Source organism: Frankliniella occidentalis, unplaced genomic scaffold (genome assembly GCF_000697945.3).
Source record: "Frankliniella occidentalis isolate FOCC.00 unplaced genomic scaffold, Focc_3.1 Scaffold2, whole genome shotgun sequence".
Taxonomy (NCBI): Eukaryota; Metazoa; Arthropoda; class Insecta; order Thysanoptera; family Thripidae; genus Frankliniella; species Frankliniella occidentalis.
The window spans coordinates 3,064,687-3,068,953 of NW_026267132.1; the positions used below are offsets into that span (position 1 = coordinate 3,064,687).

Below are 4,267 nucleotides of genomic sequence, written 5' to 3' on the forward strand. Positions count from 1 at the left end.
CCTCCTTCTCCTCCTCCTCCTTCTCCTCCTCCTCCTTCTCCTCCTCCTCCTTCTTCTCCTCCTTCTCCTCCTCCTTCTCCTCCTCCTTCTCCTCCTTCTCCTCCTTCTGCTGCAGCACGCTCCCTGGAACACCAACACACTACTACTTATAGCCGGTCTACTGACCTGGATTCTTTTTTCTCGGCTTCTATTTCCCGCGCTGCATTTTGTTTGTTGCGCCGGCGGAGTGTGTAGGGTGAAGGAGGGGAGGAGAAAGGGGTTTGGCTGAGCTGGTCGGGGCCGGTGCAGTCTGTTGCCATGCGCGCCAGGATTACGCTATAGGCGTTGGGCAGACAGGCGCGCCTGTATATCCCTATTTCACAGAATGTCGACCTCGGTCGTTTATCGGAACATTTCGGGGTTAGGTTGGAGTGGACTCGCACCACAACGCACTCCCCTAACAACCAGTATGACGACGCGCCCTCGCCCTCCCTCAGCTTTTCGCGTCGCTTTGCCGCCATGAGTGCGCGAGCGCGCGGCTCGGTCATATGGCGCGTGTGCGATGGTGTGTACAGCCCGCTCTGTTACGTGCACGCCCACGTGCTGCACGAGGTGGTGCACGCGGTGGTGCACGTGCACACTATCGCCCGCACGTGCGATATGGCTGCGCGCTGCTCGGGCATGCTCTGCACACAGCCCAACACAATGGGTGCGTATGCAGGCACGGCTGCAGGCAGGGCAGGCGGGGCGGCCGTCTGTCGCCGCACCTGGCTGCGCCTGCTACGGCAGCTGCGTGGCAGCTTTTGCCGGCCAACCCAGCTGCGCCAGCTGCGCTGGTCTGCAGCTACGCCAGTTACGGCCTGCTGCGCTAGCTCCGCCAGCCTGAAGCTGCGCCATCTTGCATGCTACGCCAGCTGCTCCTGCGCCCGCTGCGTTAGCTGCCTCAGCTGCCTCAACTGCGTCAGCTGCGCTAGCTGCGCTAACTGCGCTAGACCCCCTTCAGCTGCTGGTGCGGCTGCACGTTCAGTCGCTCACGTGGCCGCCCATAACACAAACACGGCGTGCACACACAGACGAGCGTGTTTCCTCTCACAGATAATGTAAGCACGAGGCTCTGCTCAAGCGGCGCGAGCGTGGGTCGGGCCACGCTCGCCGCCCTCCTGGCTCGGCTCACACGCGTGCGCTGCCGTCGTGGTGTGTCGCCGCGGCCGGCTCAACGCTCGATGTAAACAAACACAGTCTTTCCCCCTCCTGTCCGCGCGCGGCCGCGCCGCGTTTGGGTTCGGGCCGCCCGGCCCAGTTCTGACCCGGCCTGACCCGCCCGCCGCCCGGCTTTGGGGCTTATCAGCACCCCCCCCCCCCCCCACCCCCCCTCTCTTCTCCACTGCGCCTCACCTAGCCTCGCCCCGCGCCAGCCGACACGACGCGCTCCGCGCAGACTTCCTGAAGCTCGCTCTGGCCGGCCCGCCCGGCCACTTGACTCGTCTCGCACTACACCCGCCCTGCCCCCGCCCGGCCCGCCCCGCCCCGGCCGTGCTGCGCAGTTAGGCCCGTGCTGCAAGTCCCGCGGGCTATCTGGCTGGCCCCAACCGTATCGACCGATATCGAAGTGCCTGTGGCCCAGGCCCACCGCGGGCGCGACGAGGAGGAGCATAGACGACGCGGAGCTGTCGAAGCCAGTGTCCATTGTAATGCAGCTGCAGCTGTGCACTCTTTAGAATAAAAATTACATACTTCGATATTTAGATACTTTGATAAGTTTTTTTGAAAATCTATGCTTATTATTGAAAACATTCTATTTGAATAAAAGCACACATAAAACATGAGAAAACCTGAAAACCTGCTTTGAAAGGGACAAGAAATTTTTCAGTTAAGTTATTCTGTGAAAAATTTGCGTCCTTTTGGACAATTTTGGACCGTCCGGAGAGTTTCTCGGGTTCATCCGACAAATTTACGGGATCCTGGCGCCTGTGGGATCTAGGGTAGGCCGCCCCGCACAACACGCGTGCACTGCGGGCAGGATGTTGCCTACCTGCCAGGCGCTATAGGAGAGAGAGAGACCTTCTTTGCGCATGTTGAACTCGGCATAGTGTGGGTGATCCGGCGACGCGCGTCTCGGTCCGGTTCGTGTGCGGGGGCCGGCGACGTCGTCGTGCTTGCCCCGCACCTGCCCGGTCTGGTCGAGCGTGAGCCGGCTGCTGCTCTGGAGGCATAATTGACACGACAAGGACCCCCTCTCCTCCCTCCCCGGTATGGAAAATTACTCCCTGGCTCTGGGGAGCCCCGGAAATTGCGGCGGAAGCACCGGGCGAGCAGGTGACGACGGCGCGCGGGGGACTGTGACTGTACGCTGCGCGGCAGTTTAGCGTGTCGGACGTGCGAAAGAATGAAGCATTTCGGAGCGCGAGTTCGCGCGCTATAACGCGCCCGGCGATCGAGAAATTTATATGACTTTTTCTATAAAGCGTCGCAACTATATATCCAGCGCACTTTTGTGGCGACGCGCGGGGCGCCGTGCCTTTGTGTCCCGGGCGGGTCGATCAGCCGCGGGTTGGAGAGTGGAGAGTGCTGTAACGGCCCCGTCAATCGATCTTAACTGAACAAGCCCGCCGGTCTCACATGAACTCTAAACAGCATATGTGTGGAGGCGCCTTTCAGGCCTTTCTTGTCAAAATGGTTGCCGGTCCCTTCCTATGCAGAACTTTTTGAAGACGTGAAAAATTATAGCAGGCAATAAAAGAATGCCAAAACTTTTGCAAAGGAAAAGCGACCTACGTCGTTTGGAAGTGATGAGCGTGGAGCCGAAATGCCGGGTCTGTTCAGATGGGTGGCGGCGCGACGGCGGGCGGCCCGTTTTCGCGGTGAAACGAGTTCCTTCTTTTCTCACTCTCCCCTCTGCTCGCCCTGTCTGCCTCGCGCTCTTTCTCTGTCTCTCTCTCGCTTGCGCTCTCACCGGTTGGCAATGCCTTCGCCCCCCCACGCGCCTGTCCCCTGTCAGGACATGTGCCAATGTTGACACTTTTGGAGAGGCGCTGCTGCGCTGCCGTGAGGACGCGAGCGGGGAGACAGGAGGAGGAAGAGGAGGAGGACGTCAATATTAAAAGAGCGCCCAGAATAAACAAATAGACCGAATTCATAGGAAGATAAAGGAAGCGATCTGCAGGCGGAATGAAAACACACGGCGGCGGTTTAAATAAGCGCGCCCTCCTCCTCCTCCTCCTCAAGGAAGCGATCTGCAGGCGGAATGAAAACACACGGCGGCGGTTTAAATAAGCGCGCGGGGTGAAAGCGGCGCCCGCTTGCTGCAGACCCGCCTGCCTCGCGGTCAAGTTGCGGTGGCGGGGCGGGGCGGCTCGGTGCCATCACCACCGCGACGGCGGCGCCGCTCCCGGCTGGACTCCTCGGGTCGGGTCGGCTCTGCATAGAGGCTTCTCTGACCCACTTGGACGGCGGCGGCGGCGCGGCGCGGCGACCGACCGCCCGCTGGTTTGTTTTTGATCGAGGTCTTTGCACCTAGCCCGCCCGGCCCGGCCCGGCCCCTCCTAGGAAGGAGCTGATAGTGCAAGGCGCACCTCACGTCAGTGCCGTTTGGCTTTAGCGATAGCGCCCCCCTCAAAGGACTTCTGCTTGGCTTTGTGAGCCTGACTGATGGTCCTCTTTCTCGTTGACTTTGTGAGCCTGACGGCCCTCTTTTGCTCGACTCTGTGAGCCTGGCGGTCCTCTTTCTCGCCGACTCTGTGAGCCTGACGCCTGACGGTCCTTCTTATGTTTGCAGATGCCTCTGGATGCCCGCGGCCCGGCCGGCAGCAGCGAGAGCAGCGGGGTGCGATCGCAACGCCGGAGCTGAGCGGTGAGTTGTCTTTACTGTAACAAGTACAACGTTCGTAGGTTACGTTATTTGGGCAAAGACTGGAGCTATCGAAGTATACAATAACAGCGCGCTCAACTCGTGTAAGGACCTCCATCATTCATTAATATTTCATGAACTAAACGGCAGAATCTTCCATGGGTAGTTGGTTGTCTTGTGTGGTGGAATGGCGGCATTACCTCTGGCATTACGCAGTGAAAAGGTGGAGGAACTGGAGAGAGAATGTCTGCGTGCGGCCAGCGCTAGAGCATTTGCCGGGGCTGTGAAGAAGCACCGAGCGAATCCCGAGAAAGGAAAAGGATTCACGCTGATCAAGACATATATTTCATTAACTCGTATCTGTAACTCGAGTGAGAAAACTTGTACGGCGTTGGAACGGCGCTGGTGCTCTTTTGCACGGCGAGCCCCTTGCGACCGGGG

General features: G+C 59.6%; 1 protein-coding gene across 2 annotated transcripts in view; it reads left to right on the forward strand.

Moving 5' to 3' along the window:
- LOC113216986 (protein yippee-like 1) overlaps positions 1-4,267 on the forward strand; it is a 38,320-nt gene that overhangs the window by 22,975 nt on the left and 11,078 nt on the right. For both annotated transcript variants that reach the window (XM_052264020.1, XM_052264016.1), the window contains exon 2: positions 3,755-3,829. The gene's annotated coding sequence lies outside the window, so the exon portion shown is untranslated. The remainder of the gene's footprint in view (positions 1-3,754; positions 3,830-4,267) is intronic.